Source organism: Condylostylus longicornis, unplaced genomic scaffold, assembly GCF_029603195.1.
Source record: "Condylostylus longicornis isolate FDR11 unplaced genomic scaffold, ASM2960319v2 ptg000040l, whole genome shotgun sequence".
Classification (NCBI taxonomy): domain Eukaryota; kingdom Metazoa; phylum Arthropoda; class Insecta; order Diptera; family Dolichopodidae; genus Condylostylus; species Condylostylus longicornis.
This window is the reverse complement of record NW_026578009.1, coordinates 14,561,860-14,576,677: the sequence shown is the minus strand read 5'-3', so window position 1 is coordinate 14,576,677 and position 14,818 is coordinate 14,561,860.

The following is a 14,818-nucleotide window of genomic DNA, read 5'->3' as shown; positions in this document are numbered from 1 at the left end:
TTTAAACTGGTCGTATATGAGTTCATTTAATACAAACCTGTATATGTAGATGCAATATTGAATACATACTGTATCCAAAGTATGTACATCCTCTCATCCTGATAATATAAACAGTTTTGAATTTGAATCCTCTAATTTCGTTCTTTTATGGAAATAAATAAATTATTTCACGTTAATAAAATGCAAATATAAGTAATATTGTACGTGAATATATTATGTATACTCGTATGACATATACATACTTACATAAATTATTTGATATTTATCGATAATCAAAAATAAAATAAGCTCGATGATATTAGCAAAATCATTAACAAAAATTTTAACTTATTTACGTTTATTGAATAGTTGTGTACATTATGAGCATAAATGCGTTAACAAAAAAGTGTTAATTATAGCTTAAATCAATATACATATAGAATTGTTTTTACATATTTATATTATAACTAATATTTAAAGTGAAAATAATTTATTTGCTGATGGGCATTAAAGTATATACATATATGTACATAATATGGCGCATTTAATACATGGATTTTAAACTTAATTCTATAAAAATTGGTCCTATTTGCTATTTTAATTGAAATTAAATTAAAAATTAAATATGATATTCTACTCTAAATTGGAAAATTACAAAAAAAATTTATGGCATTATAGTTTTAGAAGGTTTTTAGTTCTTATTAATTTTTTTCTTGGCTTTTTGTTGGATCTACACAAATTATGGTTTATATGTGTATTTCCCTGTGAATAAAACATTGTTTTGATTACATATGTAATTTTCCAAATTTTAATTATTTGTTCATTTCAGGTTTCAGGGAACTCTTTTAAATAAATTTATCTTCATATCTTTATTAAAAGAAATATCCTTATTTTCTCCATATGTGAAATTTCACAATTGTTTTAGTTCATTTCACCTTTCTTTAGCAGTTTTATTAATATGATATTAATTAGTATACAAAATGTTCTCCATGTGATTTAATCGATGCTATTAATGCACTAAAAGTGATAGCAGGAATTTCTGTTATTTGACCAATGACGCTTAACATAATGGTCCCGGGTTCAAACCCTGTTCATAAAAGTTATTTTGTACTGATATATCCCTGATATTCTGTATTCTATTCATTAAAAGCCTTTAATATTAAGTACAAAGGAAAAACTACGGCAAGCTTGAAAAGTGTAAGATCCTAATGTCCCATTATTGGAGTAAGGGAAAAACAAGTTACTTCTGCTATAAAAGTTACTTTGTTTAACAAAACAAATTTTATACTTTGATTTACTCCGAAGATTCTCTTTATTTGAATTTTATTCCACATGTACAGAATACACAGCCGTTTTTGATTAATTAGTTTTCTACATTGCTTGGTTTCATTTAAAAGTTAATTTGTAACAACTCTCATTATTTCTTAACCAAATATCTTTATATCAACAGCTCTGAATGCCAAGTACGAATAAAGTTTAAGTAGTTTTTAAATTTAAGTTAACGCTTCCACAAACGTACACTAATGCATTATATATTTGGTGTAGCATTGAAAATTTTTCTATTCCAATTAAGTGACAACAAAAGAAACTTAAAATTCAAGTTAGCAACACTTCATTTTAATTTTTCAAATATTTAATTTTAAATTTTTCTTTTGCACATTCACCAATCACAATAACAAATTTATTTAAAACTAGTTTTCCTTTATTTCAATAAGGATATTAGAGAAAAAGAAAAAAAAATCATTCCTTTTCCATTTCTGCTTCTACTTCAAATGATTGTTCAACTTTTTGTTTTTCTGTTTGTATTTTGTAAAATGATACAAGTGTAAATTTTCAATTATGCTCTTTGAAATTCATTTCAATTATACGTCTATGTTAATTGTTACTCTTACAAGAATTATTTTGTCAAAGTATCTACTGATTGTCACTATTATCAATCATCATTGTCATTATCATTTTTGGTAAATGTATAAGCATATGTGTGTGTTTGTGAATTTATATTAGGAATTCAAAAGTTGTAGTCGATTCTAATTTAATATTTGAGATCTCATGTCATGTGAATTGATTGATCAAATTCTGTATGAGTTGGTCATAAATTTGAAAAAAAAAATCAATTACCTGTATATAGAAAATGCATGACAAGAATTCTTAAAATTATATTTGAATTTAAATTAAACTTAAGTTCAATACTTTATTTTATTGTATGAAATACCGTCTAAGTGAATATTTTTGAATAAATATTTGGCTATAATGAATTAAATTATTATAAATATTTGAATTAAAATCATCTTTAACTTATTAAAAGTTTATGCTAAATTTTATATGCAATGATAAGACAACATTGTGACCATTGGATTGTTGCTTTATATTAATATTGTATAAATATATGTTTGCCATTCCATTATTTCATCAAAAACAATATAGAAAAGGACATACTTAAGAAGCAAACAAACTGGATTGGTAAAGAAGACAAAATCCACGCTGCAAGCGATGAAGTAATGTGAAGTTGTTGGACAAATATGTTGGGTTCTTTAAGGATTACTCACGTAGGCACCAACGTTTATGTTAATCTTACAATAAAGGATTCTACCACATCGTCAGCTATTCGAATGATTTCTCTAATAAAATTTCAAAGGACTTTTACTTTGTTCAATTTTTTTTCAAACGAATTTGATTTCATTTAATGTCTGCTATTCGATTCAAATAGAATTTATTAAATTCATAAATTGAACTTGTGCGTGTATTATACAATTAAAGAGCTTGATAAACTTGTTCATGTACTATTCATGTTCATGTAAAAATATTATTATAGAAAACTTGATTTTTACTTTGTTAAATTTCTTATAAAAATTTCACATTCCTTTTAGTGTTCAATAAGCAATAATTGCTATATGAAAAGTCTTATCTCTTTTGAATAATATTTCATAAATTTATTATCGTCACAATGATTCTAAATAATATTATTGTCGTCTGCTGTCCAATTCAAAAAGCATTTACTAAATTCTAGTAATATGAAGGTTGTGTCAATAGTTTTATGACCATGCCACTTTTAAAGAAACTATCCATATTTATGAGATCCAAGATTTTGTTGCGAGAAAAAAGACAAAATAATATTTTATAATCTGTCAAGTAAATACCAATTTACAAAATATTCACACAAATCGTCGGCTGAGTGCTATTTTGATCCATACGCCACTTTCGAAATTTCTGACTTAAGACCACTTTCATAGGTTTTCGATGATGATCTTTCAGTTTAAGTAATCAGATTTTCGCTATCTCATTTAGTTTCGGAGATACGCCGATGTCATTTTGATCCACCTCCATTTAAAATTTAATTTGGGATGCATTTTGATCCATATCCAAAATCGTTGGGGTATGGATCAAATATTCATATAAATTTTTCAAAAAATTTTTGAGTGCTATAATGATCTATGTCATACAAAAAAATTTTTTGTATGACATGGATCAGTATAGCACATAAACTGTAAAACATAATGAAACAATCCAATTTGGCTATTTACACAGTTCCAAATTTTTTTATCCGATAAATTATATTTTAATTTATTCACCTTACTTGTTTTTTTCACACTTTGTTCTTATATTTCCAGGGGTGCTTACAAAATATCGTGCAGAAATTTTACTTTGGTTAAATTTTTATTATTCTCTTTATAAAATACCAGTTATTTAAAGTATTTGAAAGTCTCTTCTAACAAAATGTAATAAAAATGAGAATGTCCGCTCTAAATTCATTTATTATTTAAATATTGTGCTTCGTAATGAAAAAATTGAGGACTCTTTGAAATAATTTTAAAAACATCAGTTTCGTTTACGATTCACCATCAACTACTTGAGTTTATGGACCACACTTAAAATATGATTGAAGTATTTTTTTATTACATTTTAAAAGTTTTTAAAAGTCGTTTAACACTGTTTTAAATATTTTTTGAACAGATATAATTGAGTATTATACGTCAGTGTAAGCCTTTCGCTGGCAAATTCAAAACATACATAGCCTTCGTTAAAATATACTTTTCAAAACGCCTAAGCATTACCGTATTTTAGTTTCCGAATCTTTTAAAAACAAATAAAAATATTTCAGTCAACCCTAAATTGTAAATATATCTTGACAATCTGTTTATAGAATCAAATCCTAGCGAACTAGCTGAAGAAAATTTTTGACACATGTATAAACTATAATTTGGCACTTTGTTACCGAATTTCCTGGTGTCACTCAAATTGATGCCGAATTTTCTGGTGCTACCCAGCTACTCAGCTACCCGAAAATGGCAAGACAAATCACTAAAACTTCTAAAATATTTGCTAAAGTGCAATCCTTCATGCACTTTAAAGAGCTTTATTACTTCAAATATTTAAAATTTGTACTTAGGCTTGTATGGCATTTATCCAAACCTGCCAAGCTATTTCATAGAAACTTCCGAGACATATCTGAGCTGTGGTTTAACACATTACTTTCATTAGTTTTATTAGTTTTTGAAATATTTAAGGTAATCTTTTTCAGTGGCATAAAAGCTAACCGAATCGAATTTCAGTGGCATAAAAGCTAACATAGTTCGAATTTTTTCCCTAAAATAACAACAGTCCCTGGCAGTAATAAGAAAACAATTTTTGAAAGTTTGGTGGTGTTTTCTCTTTCTTGAATAATTGTGCAAAGCAACAAAGGCACTTATCAAAATCAACACAGAATCTTACGCTTAGCGGGAATATATGTTTACTTTTATGTTAATAAATGCATTCAAGATTCGATGTTGCTACTTAATTATGGTTATAAATCATATTCACACATAACATCCAATGATGATGTGTGACCTTAATTATCAAAATATAATTACATACTTATAATAGGTAAAGATAATGCTCAAGTGACACGTGATCGGTTTGGCTTTGCCAGTTGATAAAGTAAAAGTCAAAGTAGGATCGAAGACACGTTCTCATTAAATAATCTAACAATAATATAGCGTGCCCGAACTTTTTATTGAGAAAAGTTTTATTTTTCTTCTTTGTTCTAAAATTATCAGGTTTGTTGTCCTAATGATGTTAGGCAATTAGAATTTTTTGATCGTATTAATTGCCATAATTTTAATATCGAATGCATAAGAAAAATTATCTACAAACCGGCTTTTTCAGTTAAAAATAAGAACGAGACTGGAAAAGAACTACATAAGGTGGGTGGACAAAAATATATTCCGGGAATAATTCACATGTGAAAATTATACAAAACAAAATTTTTTTAACATACATGGTTGTACATTTAAAATACTCTACATCTAATATTAAGAATAAATTTTTCACGTACGCCCCTGAAACTATGCAATTTTTAATGTTATATGCAACTACGGTTAGTAGGTATTGAATTTTATGAAAAGCTTTATAAAATTTATACTTGGACATTTTATTTTTCAGGCTATGCGTTTATACATTTTTTTTTCAGTTTTTCTAACAATTATTATTTGTATAATGCTCTGTTCATATATAATTTTTATAGCATATGATATTTTAATATACATATTATTATATTCCACATTATAGGTGAACTCTTGGACACTAACATAGAAAAATCACGTATGTCCTATAAATAATATTATTTTTTCAATAAATTTTCATATTTAAAATATTTCAAAAGGAATTTTTGAAGAATCCTACAGTGCTATTTAATATTTGTTTGTTTTTCTAGCAAAAAAAGGAATTCTGTTTTTTTGTTAAGATAAAAAAGCACTGTTTATACTATCAAAGCAAAAATAATTTTTTTTCTTTTGGTTTTTATGTTGAATATTATAAAATTTTTATTAAAGTTTTTCTTTCTCTCCTTATAACCAATTGCATTTTATATGGAATTTTATGAAATTTTTCAAAAACAAAATATAAAAGGTTTACAAATATCATATTGCATATTGTAGAAGAGGAAAACAACATGATAATAAAATGGAAACTTATAAAAGTTAAAAGTTAAAGTTTATACACAAATGAAATAAAATATAATATTAAAAGGATTTGTTTTGTTATCCTTAGAAAAAATTCTTCTGTGTTTGTAACAAACTCAAACATAGAATATGGAAAATTGTTTATTTTTCTTTTTTTTTTGTTTTAGTAATGTGAACGCAACATAACCGACCACATCATATTTTTTTCGGATAATAATTATGACAAAATATTTTTAATTTTGTTTAGAAATGGAAATGAAAATGTAGAGACCTTTAATAAATTAATTTGAAAAATTTGTTTTTGAATCGATCTTGTCTATAAAAATTATAATGTTTACAATGAAAACTCTCTCACAAAAGTGGCTTCCTATATTTCTTAAAACTATGACTAAAAGGATTTTATATGAAGACAATACTCCTCAATTTGTGGGAAATGATGTGGCCGATAAAATTTTAAGAAAAAATTTTTTGTGTTTTTTTTTTAATTTATCGAAAAATTCAACAAATTAAAATAAAATCAGAGGAGCTTGTGTACTAAATTCTATGAGCATTGATTAAAGAAATTCAAATTACATATTTGAGAAAAACTTGGACACTTATAAGATAAAAAAAAAGGATCAAGTCAAAATATCTGTGAAAACTATGACTTTTTTTTTTCATTTTTAATAACTGTTATGTTGTTGATTTTTTTGTTATATAGATTTTATGTTCCAATTATTTTGTTTTTACAAGGCAATAGGGTTATGGGATTTTATATTGGTTCATGATCGTTATATTGGATGTTGTTGTGAATTTAAAATTAGAAACTATGATTAATTGAAGTAAAAGTGTTTATAAATAGAATTTGGAGTAGTAAGATTTTGTATTTTATAAAAAATTACAATTACATTCAAAATGATAAATTCAATTATGAAAACTTAAAATATTGGTATATAATTGACAATAATGCCCTTTAATAAGGTTATTTGTTACTTTAATTGGCTGTTCTGATGAATTGCATCAAAGATTTTGTATTTTGGACTGAACTTAGTAACTTGGAAATTATGATAATATTGTCGATTTAGTTCTTATTTCGAAGAAACGTCACTTTTTTTCTTTTTGGACTGAACAAGGTTTTTTAGCATTCCTGTCGGTGGTCCTTGACGAATTTTTCCAGTATTTAATAAGTTTTGAGATACTTTATAATTATATCTCATTATACTTTATCATTTCGAGTATGGAATTCAGTTTTAGAACTTTACAAACACTTTCAGAAAACTTCTTGACGTATAACTAAAAATTTCTAACAAAAAAACAATATCTTCAGTTTTGAAGTAAAAAAACTGCTTTAAAATCATTTTTCCGAGCATCAATCAAGCTCAGGGAGCAAATCAAAAATAAATTTCAAATTTTTACAAAAAATAAATTACCAGTTTAAATGGCCGGGTCGGAATTTATTTGTATGGAGGAAATTGATCAATATTTTTGGCTCTGCTGATTCTACATATTTCTTTAAGTTAAAAATTTAAATTTCAAAAATATAGATTGGTAAATACTACCTGAAAAATGCATTTAAAAAAAAAATTGCAATTTTTAGCGCAGACAACCTTTCTTGTCTCCCAAATGGAAAGGTACTGAATTACAGAGCAAAATTTTTTAATAAGAACCTAGATGGCTTTTAATATCACCTATGAATAATAATAAATATTATAACCTAGATGGATTTTAAAACCATACTAAATAAACTGAGGGTCACAAAAGAAAATCAAAAATTTCAAAAAAAAAATAAAAAAATATTTCAATCGGCAAAATTTCGGAAAATAATTTGAGCTTGGTGGCCTGATAGATATATATGGCATTAGGTATACATATAGTTATAAGAATTTAGATTAGTAAACTAATCTAAATTCCAAGTTTCGAACTAACAGTTTCTATTTTAAATAGAAATATTTTATACAAATTTGTATAATGTAAATATTCCGTAATAAGAACTTCATCGTTTTGCGTATCGCGTTATACAGTCTATCGCGTATCGGTCCGAGATTTATGTAGATATAAAAGTATGTTTTTAAAAAAGTATGTTTTATAATAAACGTTATTTCTTTTAGTATACAATCATAATCTTCCCTATTAAAATAAGATTTTAAATGTTACACTTCCCATATAATTGTATGTTCGAATTTTCAATTATTTTCTTTATACATTTGTGAGATAGCAGGAATAGAAAAGCATTCTAAAGCCATATACATATTATATATATATATTTTACACAGCCATACACATATTGTATATGTATGTATGCATGAAAATTTTTTTCCTAAAACCATAAACATTATTAATTTTACGAATTATTTATAAAATTAATTTTTTATTTCATAAAAATTTTATTTAAAAAATTTAGGTCAGTCATCCTTTGATATTTTAACGCTCATTAAATGCTTTGAAATTTTATAAAACATATGCGAAATATCATTATGATTATTAAACTCTTAAAACATTAATTAAAAACAAAACTAAATACATAATTCATTTTATTTTTTTTTCTCCTTCTTTTTCATTTAATGTGCTCAATGTGTACTTTATAATGTTATGTATTTGTGCTTTCTGTTATAATGTATTCGAACGCTAATAATATTATCGCCTAATATCGCCAATTATGATACAAAATTAAATTAATTAGATTATGTTTATTGGTGTGTGTGTGTGTATACTTTCATGTGGGAAAGTCTAAATATGGAATATTTTTATTTCAGATTTTTTATGAAAATTAATAACTTTTATAAAATTAAAATATGCACGCTAGATAAACAACGTGCGGCTATACACAATAGGTGTAGGCATTCAGTTTTTTTTAATATTGTCAGCTTTGTTATTTTTGAAAATGCTCAGAATTTTTGGTTTAAGGTTGGTCTATTTGCAGTTTTATTAAAAGCAACTTAATAAACATGTATATATATCTATATGTACACCATATTATATATATGTGATTCTACATTGATGGCAATTTATTTTATTTTATTTATTTTTAATATTATTTTTGTTATTGTTACTAATTCTAAGGTTTATCATCAATATTTTTTCTGAGTATTTAATTTTCCGTTCAATATTTCGTAACAAGAGAGCTTGCGAGTTGTTATTGAATTTCTCTATAATATAAATAATTTATTGTAACGTCCGATCCTAATTTTTTGATTTACTGTTCCCGGTTTTTTAAAAAATATATATGGATTTTCTACCATAAAAAACTTGACAGTTTTATCAGCTTAAAATTTAAAATAAAGAAAATATTTAAGCTATTTTGATATATAGACGTTTGAATATAAAAACGCTTTTGATGGATTTTTTCTTGTACTTCTGTAAGCCCCTCCAATTTGTCTTTGAAGAAAAATGTTATTTCAGACTTCTTCCATGCTCAATTCTTCTGTCCCCTTCTGGAACTATTGAACTATTTTGAGAATGAATAATCAGAATCTATTTTGAATGGTTATGAAGATCAAAATCGTGGATTTAAGATTATAACTTAGGGTTAATCTGAAAATAAAATTGATTTTAATTTTATTACTTTTCAGGCATTTCCTTGCTCAAAAAAACTCATTTTTCTTAATAAATAAATCAATAAATAAATTAATTAATTAACATTTGTCGTTGAATAAGTTTTTTAATAATATCTTCAATTTTTCATGTATGAACATTATAATATTAGAAAACAGGGCATTATATGAAAGAAGGTGCAACGCGATTATCCTATTAATATGATTTATATAGTGTCATAAAGTTCAATTTTTGCATATTATTTATATATTTTCAGGATCACATACACATTCTTCCTTATAAATTGTCTTATTTGAATTTGAAACTTGTATTTTACATATTAGTCAATAATCAGAGCCAGAAATACAAGAGTATAGAAAATTTAAAATAATAAAATCTTTGGTCTATGATAGTATGACTTGAAATGAACTAGATTTAAGGGGGCTTGTTTTCATCACTTTCCTACAATATTAGTACGACCATAAAATATTCCAAGAATTAAAAAAATCATAGAAAATAAAGTTTTTCAGATTTATGGTCTATTCTTGCTTATTCAATATTTCAATATTTTATAAAATTTTCCGACTGCTTTCTAAATTTTGTCTAGCTTAAATTAGTATACCCGTGCATATGTAATTTTTGCCAGAAAAATTTTTATTTAATATAGCTTTTAATAAAAGTGAAGAAGCAAATCAAAAAATTGAAATAATTATGAAGATTTTAATAAAATTCCCGAAAAATGATTAGGTATTTAGGTATGCCAATCTTTAAAATGAAATTTTTTATACATTTTTTATACAATTTTTTACATTTCAATTTGTATTCATGTAAAAATTCAAATGAAATCAAAAGAAGACATAAATTATTGTTGGTATGAATGCTCTTGTAAAACTTAAACAAATTCTTTGATTAAATACTTGGACATGGTTGACATTTTTCTAGGGATTTAAATTTTCTAGGAAGATTTTTTTTAAAAGTTTATAAAAGATTTTTTAGATTCAATTTTTTCCTAAAATTTTTTCAAAACTTTTTAATTTAAATCTTATGTAGAAAGGAGTCTTATCTAAAGGTTAGGGTAGAAAGTAAAAATCATATACAGAAAACCTTTTTAAATTACATCTCTCAGTATTTCGTTTGATTCTTGTGAAAATAATTTAACTAAGTGCATTGTTAATGTTAAATAGAAAAATATTTTTATGAAAAAATGAAATAATTTCTGTATTTATTAATAATGTCTAGGTAAAAATTTAATGTACATGGTAGATGTATTACTTATGTTTTTGATATTGATTCTTGTGGTTTTTTTAATTTATGAAAAATTTACGATATGGTTTTAGGCTAAATTAATTCGAATAAAATTACATTGGCACGTGTACATTCTTTCTGTTCTCTTTAGATACTTACGTACATCTTTTAATGTACGTAATTTCTATTGAATAGAGGCCATTTGAATACTTTCAATATTTTTAGAAAAATAAATCAAAGATGACAGGTTGGTAATTTTGCTAATTGTGTGCAATGATTGAAATAAAAATTTAATTACAAATTGTATGAAACAAACTTATAAATGTGTAATGCATTTGATTTGGTTTTAAGGTTATTTAAGGTTTTAAGGTTTGATTTAAAAAAAATCTGTGAGGACATTTTCCAAAAAGAAAATTTTGGAAAAATGTCCTCACTAATAACCTATTCCGTCCGTAAAAATTATTGCTCAAAATTCAACGAATTATTATAAAAAAAATTTAATTTTCGGCAATTAATTTTCTTGAACTTTTCTCACTAAGAAAGCGTTCTTAGAACAAATTACTTTACATAAGCAAAGTTAATATATTTTTTTTTTTCCTTCTTCACTCCTAGAAGGAGTATAGGGCTAGTGCATGATATCCATCATGCCCTAGTTTCATAGTCACAGAGAGTTAGCCTTGGTAGGTGACTAGCCTACCGTAATTTTTTATTCATATTAAATATTTTAGTTTATTAATATTTACTGTTTATTTTTCTTAATCTTTAGTATCGAATATTATGAATATTTGAAAATTACTTGTATAATATTTATTAGTATTGTATATTAAGTTATATAATATTGAATATAAATTTTATAGTGACCTGACCGGGGTTTAAATCCGAGACCCTTCGGTTAAAGGGCCGGTGCCATAACCACTGCACCAATGGTCAGGTTAATATAAGTAACTTTAAATATTTTCGTATTAGAAAAATTTTCAAGTATTTTAAATAATCAACAACCGTATAATTCCATAAATTTTCATTGACGGCATAGCTTTAGCTTTTTTCATCCTGAAAGTATGCAACAATTATGATATTTTTAGTAAGGAATTGGGGAAAATCGTATATAAATTCCAGGAAAGAAAGTGGTTTGATTTAGAATTCTACTACTTTACAAATCAATGATTTGCTCTAAATTTAGTTTAAAGGAAATTAACATATTTGTGGCAATATTATATAAACTTTTGGCGAAATTTCCAAACAATCGTTAAGTCGGCGACCATTTTGTTTCACTAGGGTAATTTTAAAATTTTTAAATTCACACATATCACATAAGATCATATGTAATTTGTAAATAACATTTTTGTAATTGCTTTTGATTTATTACAACAAAGGTCAACAATCAACAAAAATTCATGTTTATTTCAATATTTCACATTCAAAAGAACTCGCTACTTATTATTTTACCATTTATTTTCGGAAGAATTCAAGTTAATAAACTGAATTATTATTATGTTCAATTATTTTACTTTCATACAGTAATTACTATGATTTTAACGTGGAACTCTTTATTAGCACTCTAAATTTGAGTGAGTGTTGTTATACGATAATTGAGTTGTAATATGTGAGTGAGATTATAGATTCTTCCGTTTGCATTTAAAATTTATAAGATTCAATCAAATTTATCGAAAAATTATTAGCTTTAGCATGAAAATCAAATTAATTTAAAAGTGAATATTATGCAAAAATTTATTAAACATAGAATTTTTCACAATGAGTAACGAATGTGATTTTAAAAAATCGTTTTAAAAGAAATATTAGAATCAAATTTGTCATTTTTATATGTCTTTTTCACTCAAACAACAAAAGAACATTAGGAAGATATTAGAGGAAAAACTAACGGTAAAAATATGAACATGCGCGCTATTTCTTTTACTCAGTGTGTTTATCAGCTGATATCAAATTTTTCGTACAGTGTAAGTAAAATTTGAATTTTTAGGACTTATTCGTAACAGTATTATATGAATGTACGCAAAGCTATAATTAAATTAAATTTTTGTATATAAAAGCTCTTAATTTTGAAAACATCTAATAAAGCTTTCAGTATTTATCAACTGTGCAGAGTGACCTACAATTTTCTATTGTAATAATATTTAATAACTACTGTTTACTGTAAATAAATTATTTTTTCAAAACAAAAAATTAATATCCAAACTCTGTTTTTTATTCATCACCATGCTAATTACAATGCAAGAAATAAAATTTATTTTGCTCATCACTTTCACGCACCAATCCCTATTCTAATTAAATAATATTTTGAAATTTGTAGTTTTTAAAGTAGATTTGAGCAAATTGAAACCTCTGAAAAGAGAGCTTTATAGCCAAAAACGAAATATTCATTTTTATTATGATGAATGCGGTGAACACGTAGCTTAAATTAAATATACTGTTTCTGCTAAGCGGCGTATACAAACTTTTATTAAGATATTAAAAGTAGTATAAAAGAGTACAGCAGTTCTTGACATGACCTATTAATAGAAGCTTCCATTCAGTGTTTTTTAAATCAAGCCTACAATATTATTTATATATTTGAAATAAGCCGAAGTAATTTTTAATTGGTAAGAGAAATGGAGTAGGAAACGATTTAAGATCTATTTTGTGAATATTTTTAGTACATCAATGAGTATACAATGTTACAATATGCTCTTGAACTGTAAACCGTTATGGAAACAATATTATTCCGGTTTTGGTTAGTTCATTTGAGTAATTTTTTTTTTAATATTTTCATTTAAGCATTATTGTTTTTAAAATGGTGAAAATATTACATATAAGGTTTTTATGCAATTCAAAAAAGAAAAACTTAAAGATTTAAAATAAAACAAAGCTTACCATTCACAATTTAATATGAAATTAAATTAATTCACTCCTAAGAAAAACTAACAAAAATTAACAATGCTTTTCCACGCTATGTACCTAAATAATATTTATTTATATTAAAATAATTATGAGTTTATACATTTAGATATACATATTTATATGATAATGGTAATAACACGTATATAGATATATAATGTTAATATTATATTTAGTAACACAAATAAATGAAGAAAATTTCCATCACAATCGAATGTTATTTTCCCATATATTAAAAAATATTAATGTTATATAAAAATTATTTACATATTAATATCGTAAAATATATGCACACAAAAAAAAAGAGCAAATTATAAAATATTATTTACTCTATGAATATTTTATATACATTTTTTGCATATTAACATATTTATAATTAAATTTTAAATTGAATAAACATGAAATAAAATTGAAAATTGAAATGAGTATAGGAGAAAAAAATTTTGAATTTTCATTTTCCTATAATTATTAACTTGGCTATATACATACGCTTATATAAATATAATATAGAATACAACATAATTTATGTTATTATTTCGAATTCTTATGTAAAAAAAATCCTAGAAACAAAAACATTAAAATGAATAATAATTATTGTATAGAATATGGATAAGGAATACACAACCTTTTCAAAAATGCAAATAAAATCTAAATATTAAAAAGCATAAAAATGAAAATTATTGTTCGTTAAAATGATAAAGATACTCGTATATGTATGAATGTATATATTCCAAAAAATATACATTAATGTACGAATTTTAGGAACTGCAGGAAAATGTTACGCACTACTTCGATAAAAGCAAAATTATTCTTTTCTTCTTCCAGGTTAAAATATTGTGAATTAATATTCAATTTAAGCTTTAGGAATTCTACTATAATATCTGTGTTTTGATAATATAAAAATATAATACATATATCGAATAAATAAAATTGAGAAAATTTCCTTCTCCTTTTCAAGAGAAATTGATACATTTTTTTTCTACTCAAAATATAGCAAAAACTTTTTTTTTAAATTTGAGAACATTTTCTTTTTTCTTCATATTTCACACAAAAATTTGTATTTTTTAAATTAAAAAGGAAATTATCTCTTTTATTTGAGTGATGATACAACCAAAGTAAATAATATAAAATACATAGGTTATGTATGGAAAACTTAAAAATGTCGTGAGTAAAATTTGCTTGCTGTTATAATTATAATGAAATGTAAAAAAGTGTTAATGTGAGATATTGTTGGAATGTCAATTAAAACATAA